The 24,506-nt window shown below is 38.2% G+C and overlaps 1 long non-coding RNA gene across 1 annotated transcript in view; it reads right to left on the bottom strand.

Annotated features, from left to right (window-relative positions):
- Nucleotides 1-362: 362 nt before the first annotated feature.
- The window catches only part of LOC133545287 (uncharacterized), a 106,821-nt gene continuing 82,677 nt past the window's right edge, over nucleotides 363-24,506 (bottom strand). Inside the window, exons 4-5 of the long non-coding RNA XR_009804791.1 lie at nucleotides 2,521-2,677; nucleotides 363-689 (exon numbers count right to left, since the gene is read on the bottom strand). This is a non-coding gene — a long non-coding RNA (uncharacterized LOC133545287). The remainder of the gene's footprint in view (nucleotides 690-2,520; nucleotides 2,678-24,506) is intronic.

Below are 24,506 nucleotides of genomic sequence, written 5' to 3'. Positions count from 1 at the left end.
ATACTACACTATGATCATAGTGTAGTATCAAGTGTACATATACACACATACATATATACATATATGTATGTGTGTATATATACTCCTCCCCCTTCTCCTGCGTGGACAGGTTGTCAGGTGACCACAGATGAGGTGCTAGCTCTACAAAGTCAGGAGCACTCACCTGTGCATCAGTCGGGGACGTCTCTGTCCTGCTGACTTGTCTCCACTCAAGAAGATCTCCTGCTGGTCCACCATGGACTGGACTCTCACAGGGGGGGGGGGGGGGTCTCCTCATGTGGCTCGTGCAGCCCTTTGAGACACCTGTGATTAAAAGATATATAAACAAACTTTGACTTTGATTGATATTTGTTACCCTTGAAACATGCAAACACCTTAGAGTCATAAGGAACTTGGCACTTGAAACACGCGTACAAATACATTTATATCTCCTCACGATGTATAAAAGGGGAGAAGGAGGAGAAAACGGGACGGAGAGAGTTGGAGAGCCTGCAACAGTGAATGAAGAGCCGAAGCGACAGAGAGCAAGATGGCAACGACGACGGCTGAAAAGCGACCGAAGAGTGAGAAGTGGAGGAAGGAGCAGAAAAGCAACCTGCAGACAAGCTGATTGGAAAATAAAGCAAATCAAACCTGCTCAAAGCATGTCCTTCCTTGATGGTCCTTGGAACCCGCACGGCCGCATGAGACTGTCACAACATATATACACATACTGTATATAGAAATATACTTATATATTATATACACACACGTATATATATATATATATATATATATATATATATACACATAAATATACAAACATTATATACATATACATTCATATATTTACATGAACACACATTAACATATACATACTATACATGTACATACATATATATATATATATGTATGACTATATATATATTTAAACTTATATATGCATACATTGATATATATACAAGCACATATAACATCACATGTATATATACAACATACACATATATTTTTATTAATATACATACATAAATATGTGTGTTTATGTACATACTGTGTATATATACATATGTATATATACACAAATATACATACATGCATGTATGTATATATAAGTGTGTATTCATGAATATACATACCTATATATATATACACATACATATATTTACACATATAGTATATACATACTGTACATACATGTAAATGTACATACATATATATGTTTGTGTATATAATGTATGTATATATACACATATACACTTGTATATATACAAGTGTATATGTGTATATATATACATACAAATATATATACACATATATGTTTATATACACATCTATGTATAAATAAATATATAGATACACATATATACATACTGCATATACACTATATTTATATAAACATATTCATACTGAATATATATATATATATATATATATATATATACATGCATACATTTATAAATATATATACACACATATATATACATAAACAAATATATACACATTTATATATACATACATACTGTATAAACATATTTATATACATATGTATGAAAAAAAAAAAATATATATATATATATATATACACATATATATACGTATACATGTATGTATATATATACACATACATGTATATATACATTCATACATATGCATATATATATTTAAATATATATGTGTGTATACACACATATATAAATAATGATATACACACATCCATATCTATACATATATATGTATGTATATACATACACATACATATAACCATATGTATATACATATAACTATATATGTTATATACATACATATATATGTCTATATATACATATATATACATACATATGTATTTATGTGTATACATGCATACATACAAATATATATATATATATGTACATACACATATGCAGATATACATATATACTGTACACATATACATACACATATACAGACACATATATATATATATATATATATATATATACATACATACATATATATAAATATACACACATATATTTTATATATACATACTGTACATACATTTATAAATACAAACACACATACATATATATACTTATATATAAACATATCCATATATACATTAATATACAAATTTATATATATATATATATACATACATACTTACATATACATACATACACAAGTATACATATATAGAGATATATGCATATGTATACATATATATATATGTATATATATATATATGCATATGCATATATATATATGTATATATATATATGCATATGTGTATATATATATATATATGCATATGTATATATATATATATATATATATATATATATATATATATATGTATATATATATATATATATATATATATATGCATATGTGTGTATATATATATATATATATATATATATGCATATGTATATATATATATATATATATATATATATATATATATATATATATATATATATATATATATATATATATATATATATATATATATATATATATATATATATATATATATATATATAATTCTTATAAATGACTTACTTGGACTTAGTTCCTCGGATTCCTGTTGAAAGATTGGGCGACGAGTCTCCTCCATTTGTTCTGGTCACTGACGACCCTTCTTGCTCCAAGTCAGCTGACTCCTGTCTCTCTCAGGTCTTCTTGGCTCTTTGTCTCCTTGCTTCTTTGGCCGTCCTCTCTTAGAAATAAACATACATTTAGATATACATTCATATATACATACATTGTATAAAAGTATATATATACATTTACATACATATATACACATATATACATACACACACACACACACATATATATAAATATATATACATATAAACTATACAAACATACATATATATATATATATAAATATACATATATATATATATATATATATATATATATATATATATATATATGTATATATACACATATATATGGTATATATACATACCAGTAGACTGTACAACTGAACCCTGGGGGGGTGGGGGGGGGGGGATACTAGGATGACCGGGGATGCAAAACAATAACAGTACAATACATACACACAAAATATATACGTACTGTGTATATATACACATGAATATATCTATAAATGTATATATATATGTTTATACATATATTTAAACACACATATATATACATATATATTTATATAAACATATACAAATTTATATATACATATTGTATACACATATGCGTGTATATATATATATATATATATATATAATATACATACATACATACATATGCATGTATATATACATTTATACATACATACATACATATAAATGTGTTTACACATATATACACATACATATATACACATATGTATACATAAATATATTTATATATACATATGTATGTACATACATTCATATAGACTATTATCTATATGTATCTATCTCTCTATATATATATATATATATATATATATATATTTATATATACATACATATATCTATATGTATCTATACATACATAATTATACACACACATTTATACACACATGCATACATATGTCTGTTTATGTATATGTATATATACACACATATAGATATACATATGTATGTAAATATAAATGTATATATGCACACATACAAATATATATATATATATATATATATACATACATATATGTATATATACATATGCACACATACATACATAAATATATTTTTATTCATACATATACATACATACATATGTATACACACATATTATGTATATACATAATGTACATACATTTATAAATACAAACATTCATACACATATATACATACTTACACAAATATATATGTATATACGTACATATTTATATATATACTGTATATGTATATATACGTATATGCAAACATATACATATATACATACATTATTCCATTTACATTCATACATATATTTAAACACTTTTATATACATACTGTACATAAATATATGTAAACAGAAATACTTATATATACATACACACACATATCTACGTACGTACATATGCATATATACATACATATATACAACCATATATATATATATATATATATATATATATATATATACATACATATATACAAATATATACAAACATACATATATATACACATTTATATATACATACATTTATATATACACATACATACTGTACATAAATATATACAAACATACATACTTATATATACATACACACACATATATACATACATACGTACATATGTGTATATATATATATATATATATATATATATATATATATATATATATATATATATATATATATAAATAATCATATATACATTCATATAATTAATCATATATACATGTATATATATATATACATACATATATAGAAATATATACAAACATACATATATATGTACATACCTATACATTCATATATACACATTTATATAAACACATACATACTGTACATAAATATATATAAACATACATACTTATATATACATACACACACATATACATACGTACATATGCATATATATATACATATATATATACATACATACATATATACAAGTATATACAAACATACATTTATATATACACACACGTATTCATACATATGTAAGTGTATATATTTACATACTGTACATACATATATATACATATAGGGATATATACAGTATATATACATATATATATATACATACATACATATATATATACAAATATATACAAACATACACATATATATATATACATACCTATACATTCATATATGCACATTTATATACATACATTTATATATACACATACATATTGTACATAAATGTATATATAAACATTCATACTTATATATACATACACACACATATATACATACGTACATATGCATATATATATATATATATATATATATATATATATATGCATGTAAATATACATAAATATATACATATATACAAACATACATATATATACATACCTATACATTCATATAAACACATTTATACATACATACATTTATATATACACACACATATTCATACATATGTAAGTGTATATATTTACATACTGTACATACATATATATACATATAGGGATATATACAGCATATATACATACATGTATACACATACACATATATATACATACATACATACATATACATACGCATATATGCATATAACATGCAGCTCATTTTTATTTGACACTTATTGAAATATCTTGTGTGACATCATGCACAAATGTGCACTTTATTTGTTTTAAACTATTGTAGTTTTGTACAAAAAGTACACTTTCATTTAGTGTTGTTTTGATGTCATCTTAGTGACTGATTTAGTGTTGTTTTGATGTCATCTTAGTGACTGATTCAGTTGAATATGTTACAAAGACAAAATATTTCATGTTCAAACTCATAAACTTTTTTTTTTTTTTCCGCAAATAATCATTAACTTTAGAATTTGATGCCAGCAACACTTGACAAATAAGTTGGGAAAGGTGGCAATAAATACTGATAAAGTTGAGGAATGCTCATCAAACACTTATTGGGAACATCCCACAGGTTGGTGCCATGATTGGGTATAATAGCAGCTTAACAAAAAATTCACAAGAAAGGATGGGGCGAGGTACACCCCTTTGTCCACAACTGCGTGAGCAAATAGTCAAACAGTTTAAGAACAACCTTTCTCAAAGTGACATTGCAAGACATTTTAGGGATTTCAACATCTACGCTCCATAATATCATCAAAAGGTTCAGAGAATCTGGAGAAATCACTCCACGTAAGCGGCATTGAATGACCGTGACCTTCCATCCTTATCAAAAACCGACATCAATCTGTAAAGGATATCACCACATGGGCTCAGGAACACTTCAGAAAACCACTGTCACTAAATACAGTTCCTCGCTACATCTGTAAGTGCAAGTTAAAGCTCTACTATGCAAAGCGAAAGCCATTTATCAACAACATCCAGAAACGCTGTTGGCTTCTCTGGGCCTGAGATCATCTAAGATGGACTGATGCAAAGTGGAAAAGTGTTCTGTGGTCTGACGAGTCCACATTTTGAATTGTTTTTGGAAATATTCGATATTGTGTCATCCGGACCAAAGGGGAAGCGAACCATCCAGACTGTTATCGACGCAAAGTGTAAAAGCCAGCATGTGTGATGGTATGGGGGTGCATTAGTGCCCAAGGCATGGGTAACTTACACATCTGTGAAGGCACCATTAATGCTGAAAGGTACATACAGGTTTTGGAACAACATATGCTTCCATCTTTTTCATGGACGCCCCTGCTTATTTCACTAAGACAATGCCAAGCCACGTGTTACAACAGCGTGGTTTCGTAATAAAATAGTGCGGGTTCTTTCCTGGCCCGCCTGCAGTCCAGACCTGTCTCCCATGGAAAATGTGTGAAGCGTAAAATAGGACAGCGGAGACCCCGGACTGTTGAAGGACTGAAGCTCTATATAAAACAAGAATGGGAAAGAATTCCACTTTCAAAGCTTCAACAATTAGTTGTTAAAAGAAAAGGTGATGTAACACAGTGGTGAACATGCCCTTTCCCAACTACTTTGGCACATGTTGCAGCCATGAAATTCTAAGGGAATTATAATTAGTAAAAAATAAAGTTTATGAGTTTGAACATCCAATATCTTGGTTCCACGTCACTGTGACATCATACCACACACACACACACACACTTCCTGTCTTTCTCTCCCCCCTGCACATCACCTTTGTCTCTCGCCCACTTCCATCTCAACCATTCCACCTTAACAAATCTCCACCCCCGAGTCAGGTGACACCAGCCGGCCCGCTAATTAGAATTCTGTCACTAAGTAAATGCATCGTGACCGCTTCCTGACAGTGTGTGTGTGTGTGTGTGTGTGTGTGTGTGTGTGTGTGTGTGTGTGTGTGTGTGTGTTAATGTGTGACAGTTTGGGCAGCTTGTTGGCGCTGACGATGGCAGCCGCCTGGCATTTTTAACGTGGCGAGGTGCTGCTCTCGCCACTGACCTGACACTCATTTAAATTACATGGAGAATGGATAGTGTGTGCGTGTGCGTGTGTGTGTGCGTGTGTGTGTGTGTGTGTGTGTGTGTGTGTGTGACCATTAGTAGCTGTGGGATAATTCACTGACTGATTGTGTAGTCGACTGACTCATTGCTGGAGGAAGGACAAGTAGGAGAGGCTTGTTTGCCGTGACAACATGCCGATACTACACAAATCTTCACTCACACACACACACACACACACACACACACACACACACACACACACACACACACACGGATGATTGCGTTGTGCAAGAATTGAAGAGTGAAAACGTGATGCAGGACAAGAAACAAGACATGGGTACGCTGCAAAATATAAGAGAAAAAGACTCAATTTTAGGAAAAGAAAATACTAAAAAGTAGTTAAAATGATGTTTGTGTCAAGTCACATATGACAAACTTGGTATAAAAAAATAAATAAAAAAGTTAGCATGCTAATGTTAGCATTTTTCTAGTGCCAAGTGACATATGACTCTAAGGCAAAAATTTGGATGCAAAATAGGGAATAATAATAATAATAATAATAATAATAAGTTAGCACACTATTAGTAGCATATTTCAAGTGCCAAGTTGCATTTGACTAAGGTGTTTGGATTCAAAATTGGTAAAAAAAAAAAAAAAAAAAAAAAGTTAGCATGCTAATGTTAGCATGTTTCAAGTGCCGAGTTACATATGACTCTAAGGTGTTTTGATGCAAAATTGGTTAAAATAAATAAATAAATAAATTAGTTAGCATACTAATGTTAGAATTTTTAAGTGCCAAGTTACATATGACTCTAAGGTGTTTTGATGCAAAATTGGTAAAAAAAAAAAAAAAAAAGTTAGCATGCTAATGTTAGCATTTTTCAAGTGCCAAGTTACATATGACTAAGGTGTTTAAATGCAAAAATTGTTAAAAAAAAAAAATAATGTTCGCACGCTAATGTTAGCCTGTTTCAAGTGCAAAGTGACATATGACTCTAAGGTGTTTGGATGCAAAATTGGTAAAAAAAAAAAAATTTGCATGCTAAGGTTCCTAAGCAGCTGATTTTTCAGGAACACAACCTATCATGGTAAACGTGTTTGGATGCAAAATTGGCTGAAAAGAATTTTAAAAAAGTTAGCACGCTAATGTTAGCATGTTTTAAGTGCCAAGTTACATATGACTAAGTTGTTTGGATGCAAAATTGTCTAAAAAGAATTCTAAGAAAGTTAGCACGCTAATAGTATGTTTCAAGTGCAAAGTGACATATGACTCTAAGGTGTTTGGATGCAAAATTTGCTAAAAATATTTTTTTAAAAGTTAGCACGCTAATGTTAGCATGTTTGGTGTGCCAAGTTATATATGACTCAAGGTGTTTGGATGCAAAATTGGCACAGAAAAAAAGTTAGCACGCTAATTTTAGCATGTTTCAAGTGCCAAGTTACATATGACTAAGGTGTTTGGATGCAAAAATGGCAAAAAAAAAAAAAGTTAGCAAGCTACTTTTAGCATGTTTGAAGTGCCAAGTTACATATGACTCTAAGGTGTTTGGATGCAAAAATGGCAAAAAAAAAAAAAAAGTTAGCAAGCTACTTTTAGCATGTTTGAAGTGCCAAGTTACATATGACTCTAAGGTGTTCGGATGAAAAATTGCCCACAAAAAATAAAAATAAAAGTTAGCACGCTAATGCTAGCATGTTTTAAATGCCAAGTTTAATATGACTAAGGTGTTTGGATGCAAAATTGGCTGCCAAAAAATAAATAAATAAGTTAGCATGCTAATGTTAGCATGTCTCAAGTGCCAAGTTACATATGACTCTAACGTGTTTGGATGCAAAAATGGCTTAAAAATAAAAAAGATAACACGCTAATGTTAGCATGTTTGAAGTGCCAAGTTACATATGACTCAAGGTGTTTGGATGCAAAATTGGCACAAAAAAAAAAAAATGTTAGCACGCTAATTTTAGCATGTTTGAAGTGCCAAGTTACATATGACTCTAAGGTGTTTGGATGCAAAATTGGCAAAAAATAAATAAATAACAAAAGTTAGCACGCTAATGTTAGCATGATTGAAGTGCCAAGTTGCATATGACTCTAAGGTGTTTGGATGCAAAAATGGCAAAAAAAAAAAAAAAAAGTTAGCAAGCTACTTTTAGCATGTTTGAAGTGCCAAGTTACATATGACTCTAAGGTGTTTGGATGCAAAATTGCCTACAAAAAATAAAAATAAAAGTTAGCACGCTAATGCTAGCATGTTTTAAATGCCAAGTTTAATATGACTAAGGTGTTTGGATGCAAAATTGGCTGCCAAAAAATAAATAAATAAGTTAGCATGCTAATGTTAGCATGTCTCAAGTGCCAAGTTACATATGACTCTAAGGTGTTTGGATGCAAAAATGGCTTAAAAAAAAAAAAAGATAGCATGCTAATGTTAGCATGTTTGAAGTGCCAAGTTACATATGACTCAAGGTGTTTGGATGCAAAATTGGCAACAAAAAAAAATGTTAGCACGCTAATTTTAGCATGTTTGAAGTGCCAAGTTACATATGACTAAGGTGTTTGGATGCAAAATTGGCAAAAAATAAATGAGTAACAAAAGTTAGCACACTAATGTTAGCATGATTGAAGTGCCAAGTTACATATGACTCTAAGGTGTTTGGATGCAAAAATGGCAAAAAAAAAAAAAGTTAGCAAGCTACTTTTAGCATGTTTGAAGTGCCAAGTTACATATGACTCTAAGGTGTTCGGATGGAAAATTGCCTACAAAAAATAAAAATAAAAGATAGCACGCTAATGCTAGCATGTTTTAAATGCCAAGTTTAATATGACTAAGGTGTTTGGATGCAAAATTGGCTGCCAAAGAATAAATAAATAAGTTAGCATGCTAATGTTAGCATGTCTCAAGTGCCAAGTTACATATGACTCTAACGTGTTTGGATGCAAAAATGGCTTAAAAAAAAAAGATAGCACACTAATGTTAGCATGTTTGAAGTGCCAAGTTACATATGACTCAAGGTGTTTGGATGCAAAATTGGCAAAAATAAAAAAATGTTAGCACGCTAATTTTAGCATGTTTGAAGTGCCAAGTTACATATGACTCTAAGGTGTTTGGATGCAAAATTGGCACAAAAAAAAAAAGTTAGCAAGCTACTTTTAGCATGTTTGAAGTGCCAAGTTACATATGACTCTAAGGTGTTTGGATGCAAAAATTGTTAAAAAAAATAAAAATAAAAAAGTTAGCACGCTAATGTTAGCATGTTTCAAGTGCCAAGTGACATATTACTCTAAGGTGTTTGGATGCAAAATTGGCTAAAAAGAATTTTTAAAAAGTTAGCACGCTAATGTTAGCATTTTTCAAGTGCCAAGTTACATATGACTCTAAGGTGTTTGGATGCAAAAATTGTTAAAAAAAAAAAAAAATCAGCACGCTAATGTTAGCATGTTTTAAGTGCCAAGTTACATATGACTAAGGTGTTTGGATGCAAAATTGGCTAAAAAGAATTATAAGAAAGTTAGCACGCTAATATTAGTATGTTTCAAGTGCAAAGTGACATATGACTCTAAGGTGTTTGGATGCAAAATGGGCTAAAAATAATTTTTTTAAAGTTAGCACGCTAATGTTAGCATGTTTGAAGTGCCAAGTTACATATGACTCTAAGGTGTTTGGATGATAAAATGGCAAAAAAAAAAAAGTTAGCAAGCTACTTTTAGCATGTCTGAAGTGCCAAGTTACATATGACTCTAAGGTGTTCGGATGAAAAATTGCCTACAAAAAATAAAAATAAAAGTTAGCACGCTAATGCTAGCATGTTTTAAATGCCAAGTTTAATATGACTAAGGTGTTTGGATGCAAAATTGGCTGCCAAAAAAAAAAAAAAAAAGTTAGCATGCTAATGTTAGCATGTCTCAAGTGCCAAGTTACATATGACTCTAAGGTGTTTGGATGCAAAAATGGCTTAAAAAAAAAAAAAGATAGCATGCTAATGTTAGCATGTTTGAAGTGCCAAGTTACATATGACTCAAGGTGTTTGGATGCAAAATTGGCAACAAAAAAAAATGTTAGCACGCTAATTTTAGCATGTTTGAAGTGCCAAGTTACATATGACTAAGGTGTTTGGATGCAAAATTGGCAAAAAATAAATGAGTAACAAAAGTTAGCACACTAATGTTAGCATGATTGAAGTGCCAAGTTACATATGACTCTAAGGTGTTTGGATGCAAAAATGGCAAAAAAAAAAAAAGTTAGCAAGCTACTTTTAGCATGTTTGAAGTGCCAAGTTACATATGACTCTAAGGTGTTCGGATGGAAAATTGCCTACAAAAAATAAAAATAAAAGATAGCACGCTAATGCTAGCATGTTTTAAATGCCAAGTTTAATATGACTAAGGTGTTTGGATGCAAAATTGGCTGCCAAAGAATAAATAAATAAGTTAGCATGCTAATGTTAGCATGTCTCAAGTGCCAAGTTACATATGACTCTAACGTGTTTGGATGCAAAAATGGCTTAAAAAAAAAAGATAGCACACTAATGTTAGCATGTTTGAAGTGCCAAGTTACATATGACTCAAGGTGTTTGGATGCAAAATTGGCAAAAATAAAAAAATGTTAGCACGCTAATTTTAGCATGTTTGAAGTGCCAAGTTACATATGACTCTAAGGTGTTTGGATGCAAAATTGGCACAAAAAAAAAAAGTTAGCAAGCTACTTTTAGCATGTTTGAAGTGCCAAGTTACATATGACTCTAAGGTGTTTGGATGCAAAAATTGTTAAAAAAAATAAAAATAAAAAAGTTAGCACGCTAATGTTAGCATGTTTCAAGTGCCAAGTGACATATTACTCTAAGGTGTTTGGATGCAAAATTGGCTAAAAAGAATTTTTAAAAAGTTAGCACGCTAATGTTAGCATTTTTCAAGTGCCAAGTTACATATGACTCTAAGGTGTTTGGATGCAAAAATTGTTAAAAAAAAAAAAAAATCAGCACGCTAATGTTAGCATGTTTTAAGTGCCAAGTTACATATGACTAAGGTGTTTGGATGCAAAATTGGCTAAAAAGAATTATAAGAAAGTTAGCACGCTAATATTAGTATGTTTCAAGTGCAAAGTGACATATGACTCTAAGGTGTTTGGATGCAAAATGGGCTAAAAATAATTTTTTTAAAGTTAGCACGCTAATGTTAGCATGTTTGAAGTGCCAAGTTACATATGACTCTAAGGTGTTTGGATGATAAAATGGCAAAAAAAAAAAAAGTTAGCAAGCTACTTTTAGCATGTCTGAAGTGCCAAGTTACATATGACTCTAAGGTGTTCGGATGAAAAATTGCCTACAAAAAATAAAAATAAAAGTTAGCACGCTAATGCTAGCATGTTTTAAATGCCAAGTTTAATATGACTAAGGTGTTTGGATGCAAAATTGGCTGCCAAAAAAAAAAAAGTTAACACGCTAATATTAGGATGTCTCAAGTGCCAAGTTACATATGACTCTAAGCTGTTTGGATGCAAAAATGGCTTGAAAAAAAAAAGTTAGCACGCTAATGTTAGCATTTTTCAAGTGCCAAGTTACATATGACTCAAGGTGTTTGGATGCAAAATTGGAAAAAAAAAAAAAAAAATGTTAGCACGCTAATTTTAGCATGTTTGAAGTGCCAAGTTACATATGACTCTAAGGTGTTTGGATGCAAAAATTGTTAAAAAAAAAATAAATAAAAAAGTTAGCACGCTAATGTTAGCATGTTTCAAATGCCAAGTTACATATGACTCTAAGGTGTTTGGATGCAAAAATTGTTAAAAAAAAAAAAAATCAGCACGCTAATGTTAGCATGTTTTAAGTGCCAAGTTACATATGACTAAGGTGTTTGGATGCAAAATTGGCTAAAAAGAATTTTTAAAAAGTTAGCAGGCTAATGTTAGCATTTTTCAAGTGCCAAGTTACATATGACTCTAAGGTGTTTGGATGCAAAAATTGTTAAAAAAAAAAAAAAATCAGCACGCTAATGTTAGCATGTTTTAAGCGCCAAGTTACATATGACTAAGGTGTTTGGATGCAAAATTGGCTAAATAGAATTATAAGAAAGTTAGCACGCTAATATTAGTATGTTTCAAGTGCAAAGTGACATATGACTCTAAGGTGTTTGGATGCAAAATTGGCTAAAAATATTTTTTTTAAAGTTAGCACGCTAATGTTAGCATGTTTGAAGTGCCAAGTTACATATGACTAAGGTGTTTGGATGCAAAAATGGCAAAAAAAAAAAGTTAGCAAGCTACTTTTAGCATGTTTGAAGTGCCAAGTTACATATGACTCTAAGGTGTTTGGATGCAAAATTGGCAATAAATAAATAAATAACAAAAGTTAGCACGCTAATGTTAGCATGTTTCAAGTGCCATGTGACCTATGACTCTAAAGTCATAAACATGCTAACACTTCACCCTTGCCCCTGATGAGTTGTGGCTTGCTCCCTTCATCAGTGTGAAAGTGGAAATAGTGTCCAAGCGTTTTAAGTTCCTTGACAGTAATAAAGTGTTATACAAGTATAACCCCTTCACCAGTTACAAAAACAATAGGTTTTATTCCCAAAAAATACCTATTTTTATTCCGATTCACATTTTTCTCTGTCCGCATAAATCTTAGCTTTAGTCCAGGTGCAGCCAAGAGGTTTTTAACTCTCACCTAAACCTCGCCCTGGACCCATTTATCAAGATTGCAGAGGTTGGGGTAGTCAGGTTGGTCCTGAATCCCGGGGGCGGCAGGTTGGGGGGCCGGAAAGAGGGGGTGGCTTTAGAACTATGCCAGCACAGGATTGAGAGCTCTTCTCGGGTTCAGCCAGCCGAGAGCTTGCACTCCATCTCACTCTTCTGCTATTAACTGGCAGACTGAAGAGCTCTTCAGTCCTCTTGCCGGGATGTCCCTGTGTCGGGGACTGAGTCCTGGTCGGTCTCAGCATTGTTCCACAGAGGGGGGTTCTTGGAACTCATTGAGTCCTGTGTGAAGAGCTCTTCAATTAAAGGCCAAGCAACTACTGGAGTGCTTCCCTCGGTCTCCATCAACTTCTCTTTTCAGTTGTATCGCTATCAAGGACTGGGCCCACAGTCCAGTTTCATATTTTGCAAAAGCTTCCTGCTTAGAATATAAAATACAAAGTACATAGAGTATGATAACTTCATTTGCTCTCTTTTGAGACTAAATTTCCGGATGTTCCACTGCCTTCGGACTGTCAAGCCCGACGATACATTTAGGAATGGGTACATTCGAACCGATACGGTACCCTCCATCCATCCATCCATCCATCTTCTTCCGCTTATCCGAGGTCGGGTCGCGGAGGCAGCAGCCTAAGCAGGGAAGCCCACACTTCCCTCTCCCCAGCCACTTCGTCTAGCTCTTCCTGGGGGATCCCGAGGCGTTCCCAGGCCAGCCGGGAGACAGTCTTCCCAACGTGTCCTGGGTCTTCCCCGTGGCCTCCTGCCGACTGGACGTGCCCTAAACACCTCCCTAGGGAGGCGTTCGGGTGGCATCCTGACCAGATAGCCGAACCACCTCACCTGGCTCCTCTCCATGTGGAGGAGCAGCGGCTTTACTTTGAGTCCCTCCCGGATGGCAGAGCTTCTCACCCTATCTCTAAGGGAGAGCCCCAAACTCATTTGGGCCGCTTGTACCCGTGATCTTGTCCTTTTCGGTCGTGACCCAAAGCTCATGACCATAGGTGAGGATGGGAACGTAGATCGACCGGTAAATTGAGAGCTTTGCCTTCCGGCTCAGCTCCTTCTTTACCACAACGGATCGGTACAACGTCCGCATTACTGAAGACGCCGCACCGATCCGCCTGTCGATCTCACGATCCACTCTTCCCTCACTCGTGAACAAGACTCCTAGGTACTCAAACTCCTCCACTTGGGGCAGGGTCTCCTCCCCCAACCCGGAGATGGCACTCCACCCTTTTCCGGGAGAGAACCATGGACTCGGATTTGGAGGTGCTGATTCTCATTCCGGCTGCGAACCGATCCAGTGAGAGCTGAAGATCCCGGCCAGATGAAGCCATCAGGACCACATCGTCTGCAAAAAGCAGAGACCTAATCCCGCGGCCACCAAACCGGAACCCCTCAATGCCTTGACTGCGCCTAGAAATTCTGTCCATAAAAGTTATGAACAGAATCGGTGACAAAGGACAACCTTGGCGGAGTCCAACCCTCACTGGAAACGTGTCCGACTTACTGCCGGCAATGCGGACCAGGCTCTGGCACTGATCGTACAGGGAGTGGACCGCCACAATAAGACAGTCCGATACCCCATACTCTCTGAGGACTTCCCGAGGGACACGGTCCAATGCCTTCTCTAAGTCCAAAAAGCACATGTAGACTGGTTGGGCAAACTCCCATGCACCCTCAAGAACCCTGCCGAGAGTATAGAGCTGGTCCACAGTTCCACGACCAGGACGAAAACCACACTGTTCCTCCTGAATCCGAGGTTCGACTATCCGGCGTAGCCTCCTCTCCAGTACACCTGAATAAACCTTACCGGTAAATGGGAATCAACAGTATCAGTTTTCGTACCTTTGTGTGTTATCAAATATTGTTTTTGCAAACAAAAACTATTTTTTTATTGCTGGTTTAAAATTAGCTGACTATGATATCTGCTGTCCACGGAACTTTCCTCCGGAAGGTCTTATCTTTGTCCAAGTGATGTCGGATGAAACAAAAAGGAAGTTGTTACCTTTAAGCATGGTGGTGGTAGTATTATGCTCCGGGGTTGTTTTGCTGCCAAAGGAACTGCTGCTTTACAGAGCGTAAAAGGGACAATGGCCTCCAAATTGTTCAGGACAAGCTAAAATCATCAGCCCGGAGGTTGGGTTTGGGGCACAGTCGGGTGTTCCAACAGGACAATGACCCCAAACACAGGTCAGAAGTGTTAAAGGAATGGCTAAATCAGGCTAGAATGAAGGTTTTAGACTGGCCTTCCCATGGTCCTGACTTAGACATGTGGACGATGCTGAAGAAACAAGTGAGGGCCTTCTTGTTTCCATGTGCTACTACGGATAATTTGATCAAAAATTCCCTAAAACAGCCCACTACCTATAATATAGGTTTTTTAAGATCATTGTATCCCAAAACGTTGTTAGTTAATGATATCATCAGAGACAACAATCTTAACGTCATCGGTCTCAGCGAAACCTGGCTTAAACCAAACGACTTTTTTGCGCTAAATGAGGCATGTCCTCCTAACTTTACACATGCGCATATTGCCCGTCCTCTTAAAAGGGGTGGGGGGGTCGCACTAATATACAACGAAAACTTTAACCTTAGTCCTAACATAAATAATAAATATAAATCGTTTGAGGTGCTTACTATGAGGTCTGTCACACCGCTGCCTCTACACCTGGCTGTTATCTACCGCCCCCCAGGGCCCTATTCGGACTTTATCAATGAATTCTCAGAGTTCGTTGCTGATCTAGTGACACACGCCGATAATATAATCATAATGGGGGACTTTAATATCCATATGAATACCCCATAGGACATGGCCCCAGCCGATACACAGGCAAACAGTACATGGCCACCAGATCGGACCGGACCCCCTCCACAAGGGAGAGTGGGACATAGGAGAAAAAAAAAAGAAACGGCAGATCAACTGGTCTAAAAATGGAGTCTATTTAAAGGCTAGAGTATACAAATGAGTTTTAAGGTGAGACTTAAATGCTTTCACTGAGGTGGCATCTCGAACTTTTACCGGGAGGGCATTCCAGAGTACTGGAGCCCGAAATGAAAACGCTCTATAGCCCGCAGACTTTTTTTGGGCTTTGGGAATCACTAATAAGCCGGAGTCCTTTGAACGCAGATTTCATGCCGGGACATATGGTACAATACAATCGGCAAGATAGGATGGAGCTAGACCGTGTAGTATTTTATACGTAAGTAGTAAAACCTTAAAGTCACATCTTAAGTGCACAGGAAGCCAGTGCAGGTGAGCCAGTATAGGTATATATGTATGTATATATGTATATAAAGGTATATACAATATAGGTATATATGTATGTATATATGTATATAAAGGTATATACAGTATATATGTATGTATATAAAGGTATATACAATATAGGTATATATGTATGTATATATGTATATAAAGGTATATACAGTATAGGTATATATGTATGTATATATGTATATAAAGGTATATATGTATGTATATAAATGATAAATGGGTTGTACTTGTATAGCGCTTTTCTACCTTCAAGGTACTCAAAGCGCTTTGACACTACTTCCACATTTACCCATTCACACACACATTCACACACTGATGGAGGGAGCTGCCATGCAAGGCGCCAACCAGCACCCATCAGGAGCAAGGGTGAAGTGTCTTGCTCAGGACACAACGGACGTGACGAGGTTGGTACTAGGTGGGATTTGAACCAGGGACCCTCGGGTTGCGCACGGCCACTCTCCCACTGCGCCACGTCGTATATATAAAGGTATATATAAAGGTATATACAGTACAGGCGTAATGTGATCAAACTTTCTTGTTCTTGTCAAAAGTCTAGCAGCCGCATTTTGTACCAACTGTAATCTTTTAATGCTAGACATGGGGAGACCCGAAAATAATACGTTACAGTAATCGAGACGAGACGTAACAAACGCATGGATAATGATCTCAGCGTCTTTAGTGGACAAAATGGAGCGAATTTTAGCGCTATTACGGAGATGAAAGAAGGCCATTTTAGTAACGCTTTTAATGTGTGCCTCAAAGGAGAGAGTTGGGTCAAAGATAATACCCAGATTCTTTACCGAGTTTCCTTGTTTAATTGTTTGGTTGTAAAATGTTAGAGTTGTATTATTAAAAAGAGGTCGGTGTCTAGCAGGACCGATAATCAGCATTTCCGTTTTTCTGGCGTTGAGTTGCAAAAAGTTAGCGGACATCCATTGTTTAATTTCGTTAAGACACGCCTCCAGCTGACTACAGTCCGGCGTGTTGGTCAGCTTTAGGGGCATGTAGAGTTGGGGGTCATCAGCATAACAGTAAATGCTAACACCGTATTTGCGTATGATGTCACCTAGCGGCAGCATGTAAATGCTGTAGAGTGCAGGGCCAAGGACCGAACCCTGGGGAACTACACACGTTACCTTAACGTAGTCCGAGGTCACATTGTTATGGGAGACACACTGCATCCTGTCAGTAAGATAAGAGTTAAACCAAAACAGGGCTAAGTCTGACATACCAATTCGTGTTTTGATACGTTCTAATAAAATATTATGATCGACGGTATCGAAAGCAGCGCTAAGATCGAGGAGCAGCAACATAGATGACGCATCAGAATCCATCGTTAGCAATAGATCATTAGTCATTTTTGCGAGGGCTGTCTCAGTCGAGTGATTTGCCCTGAAACCGGATTGAAAGGTTTCACATAGATTGTTAGACGCTAAGTGTTCATTTAACTGCTCCGCAACAATTTTTTCGAGGATTTTTGAAACAAAGGGAAGGTGAGACACCGGTCGGTAGTTTACCATGAGGTCAGGATCGAGGTTAGGTCTTTTAAGAAGAGGATGAATAACCGCTTTTTTGAATGCTAGGGGCGACTGTGTTGGATCCATTATGGATTGAACTTTCACAGTATCATGTTAGACCCGCTCGACATCCATTGCTTTCCTCCTCTCCAAGGTTCTCATAGTCATCATTGTCACCGACGTCCCACTGGGTGTGAGTTTTCCTTGCCCTTATGTGGGCCTACCGAGGATGTGGTAGTGGTTTGTGCAGCCCTTTGAGACACTAGTGATTTAGGGCTATATACGTAAACATTGATTGATGATTGATTGATGTCAAGACTTAGCGCCAATAAGATTAGCAAGAATGTCATATAACTGTGAGAAATATTGGAGTTAGAGCCATCCATCCATTCCATCTTCAACCGCTTATCCGGAATCGGGTCGCGGGGACAACAGCTCCAGCAGAGACCCCCAGACTGCCCTCTCCAGAGCAACTTTAGCAACTTCCTCCTAGGGGATCCCGAAGCGTTCCCAGGCCAGAGAGGAGATGTAATCCCCCCCATCGGGTCCAACGAGGACCTCCCTAGGGAGACGTGGGTGAGGCATCCGCACGAGATGCCCGAGCCACCTAAGCTGGCTCTTTTCCAAGCAGCGGCTCTACTCCGAGTCGGGTGATTGAACTTCTCACCCGAGGGAGATACCAGCCACCCTTCTGAGAAAACTCATTTCGGCCGCTTGTATCCGCGATCTTTCTCTTTGGGTCATGACCCACATTTCATGACCATAGGTGAGAGTAGGAATTTAGGTAGCTCGGTAGACCGAGAGCTTTGCATTCTGGTCCAGCTCTCGTTTGGTCACAACAGCTGCCCCAGATTCTCCGGCGGATTTCCTTCTCTATCTTTCCCTCACTCGTGAACAAGGCCCCGAGATACTTAAACTCCTCCACCTGGGACAGAGTCTCGTTCTCTACCTGGACTGTACAGAACCATGGGTTTCCTGCTGAGAACCATGGCCTCAGATTTGGAGATGCTGATCCCCATTCCAGTTAGAGCTACTATTAGAACACTTTCAATGCGTTCTCTCCCGCTCTGATTGTTCCCCGAAGATTCTGTGCCCGCGTTCTCTCCCGTTATGATTGTTCCCCGAAGAGTCTGTGCCCGCGTTCTCCCCCGCTCTGATTGTTCCCCGAAGAGTCTGTGCCCGCGTTCTCTCCCGTTCTGATTGTTCCCCGAAGAGTCTGTACCCGCGTTCTCTCCCATTCTGATTGTTCCCCGAAGAGTCTGTGCCCGCATTCTCTCCCGTTCTGATTGTTCCCCGAAGAGTCTGTGCCCGCGTTCTCTCCCGTTCTGATTGTTCCCCGAAGAGTCCGTGCCCGTTGGAACGCTTGTTCTCCGCCACCCGAATCTCGTGCTGAGAACCATGGCCTCAGATTTGGAGATGGTGATCCCCATTCCAGTTAGAGCTACTACTAGAACACTTTCTATGCGTTCTCTCCCGCTCTGATTGTTCCCCGAAGAGTCTGTGCCCGCGTTCTCTCCCGCTCTGATTGTTCCCCGAAGAGTCTGTGCCCGCGTTCTCTCCCGCTCTGATTGTTCCCCGAAGAGTCTGTGCCCGCGTTCTCTCCCGTTCTGATTGTTCCCCGAAGAGTCTGTGCCCGCGTTTGATCCCGTTCTGATTGTTCCCCGAAGAGTCTGTGCCCGCGTTCTCTCCCGTTCTGATTGTTCCCCGAAGAGTCTGTGCCCGCGTTCTCTCCCGTTCTGATTGTTCCCCGAAGAGTCTGTGCCCGCGTTCTATCCCGTTCTGATTGTTCCCCGAAGAGTCTGTGCCCGCGTTCTCTCCCGTTCTGATTGTCCCCCGAAGAGTCTGTGCCCGCGTTCTCTCCCGTTCTGATTGTTCCCCGAAGAGTCTGTGCCCGCGTTCTCTCCCGTTCTGATTGTTCACCGAAGAGTCTGTGCCCGCGTTCTCTCCCGCTTGGATTGTTCCCCGAAGAGTCTGTGTCCGCGTTCTCTCCCGTTCTGATTGTTCCCCGAAGAGTCCGTGCCCGTTGGAACGCTTGTTCTCCGCCACCCGAACCAGGTCCTACCAAACACCGCATTACCCACCATAAATAAGGATATCGAGGAAAAACAAACAAGCGAACACAAATAGACCGCCGTGAATTACACTTGCCTCCCTCTACGATTCTTTTGGGGGTGCTAGAGAACGCCACCGCTGGCTGTGAATTAGAGAAATGAGGCCATTATAGAGCGATAAACATGTTTCCCAGGGAGGACCACAGAGACTTTCTGAGGATGATTAGAGTCCCGGTGTGTTCAACTTGAGCTAACAATGTGTTGGTAAACATCAGATTCCAAAAGGGGATTATTGACACCAATGAGGAAAGACTATTAATTACAATTCAGACTTTACCAATAAAGGTTCATCATCAACTATCACATTGTTTTGGTCTTAAGTCCTATTTTGTCTTTCCACTTAGTCCTGGTCTTTGTTCTGTTGTCTGTATTTTGTGTGACTTTCACACTATTAACTAGATCCACTATGGACTGGACTCTTACACTATTGACTAAATCCACTATGGACTGGACTCTCACACCATTAACAAGATCCACTATGGACTGGACTCCCACACTATTGACTAGATCCACTATGGACTGGACTCCCACACTATTGACTAGATCCACTATGGACTGGACTCTCACACCATTAACTAGATCCACTATGGACTGGACTCCCACACTATTGACTAGATCCCCTATGGACTGGACTCCCACACTATTAACTAGATCCACTATGGACTGGACTCTCACACCATTAACTAGATCCACTATGGACTGTACTCTCACACCATTAACTTGATCCACTATGGACTGGACTCTCACACTATTAACTAGATCCAGTATGGACTGGACTCTCACACCATTAACTAGATCCACTATGGACTGGACTCCCACACTATTGACTAGATCCACTATGGACTGGACTCTCACACCATTACCTAGATCCACTATGGACTGAACTCTCACACTATTAACTCGATCCACTATGGACTGGACTCTCACACCATTAAGTAGATCCACTATGGACTGGACTCCCACACTCTTGACTAGAACCAATATGGACTGGACTCTCACACCATTACCTGTATCCACTATGGACTGGACTCCCACACTATTAACTAGATCCACTATGGACTGGACTCTCACGCTATTAACTCGATCCACTATGGACTGGACTCTCACACTATTAACTCGATCCACTATGGACTGGACTCTCACACTATTGACTAAATCCACTATGGACTGGACTCTCACACTATTAACTAGATCCAGTATGGACTGGACTCTCACACTATTAACTAGATCCACTATGGACTGGACTCTCCCACTGTTGACTAGATCCACTATGGACTGGACTCTCACACTATTAACTTGATCCACTATGGACTGGACTCTCACACTATTAACTAGATCCACTATGGACTGGACTCTCACACTAGTAACTAGATCCAGTATGGACTGGACTCCCACACTATTGACTAGATCCACTATGGACTGGACACTCGCACTATTAACTAGATCCACTATGGACTGGACTCCCACACTATTGATTAGATCCACTATGGACTGGACTCCCACACTATTGACTAGATCCACTATGGACTGGACTCTCACTCTATTAACTAAATCCACTATGGACTGGACTCCCACACTATCTACTAGATCCACTATGGACTGGACTCCCACACTGTTGACTAGATCCACTATGGACTGGACTCTCACACTATTAACTAGATCCACTATGGACTGGACTCACACTATTATGTTAGATCCACTATGGACTGGACTCCCACACTATTAATCTAGATCCACTATGGACTGGACTCTGACACCATTAACTCGATCCACTCTGGACTGGACACTCACACTATTAACTAGATCCACTATGAACTGGACTCCCACACTGTTGACTAGATCCACTATGGACTGGACTCTCACACTATTAAATAGGTGCACTATGGACTGGACTTTCCCACCAGTAACTAGATCTACTATGGACTGGACTCCCACACTATTAACTAGATCCACTATGGACTGGACTCTCACACTATTATGTTAGATCCACTATGGACTGGACTCCCACACTATTATGTTAGATCCACTATGGACTGGACTCTCACACTATTATGTTAGATCCACTATGGACTGGACTTTCACACTATTATGTTAGATCCACTATGGACTGGACTTTCACACTAGTAACTAGATCCACTGGACATCCATGGCATGACATCATCGTCCCCCACTGGGGTTGAGTTTTTCCTTGCCCTGATGTGGGATCTGAGCCGACGTTATCGGCTATAAATCCACTTTGACTGATGAGTCCACATAAACAAAGCGGGTCGTAGGTCAGTGAGGTGAGGTGGACTTCGACGTGGACTTTGTAGAGAATGCAGGTCTTTGTCCCAACTCGGTCTTCCCTCCCAATCAGTCCAGTGAATAAAAGGTGAGGTGGACTTCGACGTGGACTTTGTAGAGAATGCAGGTCTTTGTCCCAACTCGGTCTTCCCTCCCAATCAGTCCAGTGAATAAAAGGTGAGGTGGACTTCGACGTGGACTTTGTAGAGAATGCAGGTCTTTGTCCCAACTCGGTCTTCCCTACCAATCAGTCCAGTAAATAAAGTATCCGGCCTATGAATTGAACGGACTTTTATTAAAAAGCTAATCTTCTTTCTTTCCAGCAGGACTGCTCAGAAGTCAAACATAACGAGGACAATTTCCCGGTGAGACTTTAATGAAGTCCAAACTTTCCAGGGTTAGCGCCATCAGTCCGAGGCTCTCGACGGTGTCTCGCCATCAAGTCCTCCCTCCTTTCCTCCTCCTGCAAGACCGCCTTGTTAGCCGGCTGCTTCTAGTCCTCCCCCCCAGGACCCGTCACTCCGGTGGGTGTTCGGCAGAAACCACTTAGCCTCCCCGTCGTCAACACAACATCTCTCCGTGGTTTTGGGGGTCTAATGAGCGATAAACGCTAACGACGCCTTCGTGCGCCGCCATCTAGATTAAATGCGGCCGTGTTTTACGCCGCCGAGGTGCTAGTTAGCGGCGGGGGTGTGCCGGGTTTTTGATGCAACCCGTGCCTGATGTGAGCCACGAGAGGTTGCGGGGTCAGGCCAATTACCTCCTTGTTGAGAGATGCCTGCTCTTTGATTCCCGGATTCCAAAGGGTGGCTCGGTTCCAACAGTTCTGGTCAGGGTGTCGGGGGGGGTCAGTGAGCACCGATTAAGGAGGTGTTAATTGGAGCATGTTGTTTGGGGCGCCTGGGGAGGTGAGGGGGGGGAGAGGAGAGAGATAGTCAATAGCACAAGTATTTACAGGATGTGGATCTTCATGGTTTGCACGGAATTACCCCATTTTTCGGACCTAAGCAGGGAAACCCAGACTTCCCTTTCCCCCAGCCAATTTGTCTAGCTCTTCCCAGGGGATCCCGAGGCGTTCCCAGGCCAGCCGGGAGACATAGTCTTCCCAACGTGTCCTGGGTCTTCCCCGTGGCCTCCTACCGGTTGGACGTGCCCTAAACACCTCCCTAGGGAGGCATTCGGGTGGCATCCTGACCAGATGCCCGAACCACCTCAATCGTCCTGTCCCCTTAGCGGAAAAACAGCCCCAAAGCATGATGTTTCCACCCCCATGCTTCACAGTAGGTATGGTGTTCTTGGGATGAAACTCAGTATTCTTCTTCCTCCAAACACCACCAGTTGAGTTGATACCAAAAAGTTGTATTTCGGTTTCATCTGACCACATGACATTCTCCCATGTGCTCTCTGGCAAACTTCAAACGGGCCTGGGGGACACGTCTGGCACCGCAGGATTTGATTCCCTCTCGGCATAGTGTGTTACTGATTTGTTACTTTGGTCCCAGCTCCCTGCAGGTCATTCACCAGGTCCCCCCCCCCCCCACCCCCGTGTGGTTCTGGGATTTGTGCTCACCGTTCTGATGATCATTTGAATTCCTGGATTTTGTTTTCATGAGGCGCATTAAAGGGGCAGCACGGTGGGGAAAGGGGTTAGTGCATCTGCCTCACAATACGAA

Source organism: Nerophis ophidion, linkage group LG28 (genome assembly GCF_033978795.1).
Source record: "Nerophis ophidion isolate RoL-2023_Sa linkage group LG28, RoL_Noph_v1.0, whole genome shotgun sequence".
Lineage (NCBI taxonomy): Eukaryota > Metazoa > Chordata > Actinopteri > Syngnathiformes > Syngnathidae > Nerophis > Nerophis ophidion.
This window is presented reverse-complemented; position numbering and strand designations above follow the sequence as displayed.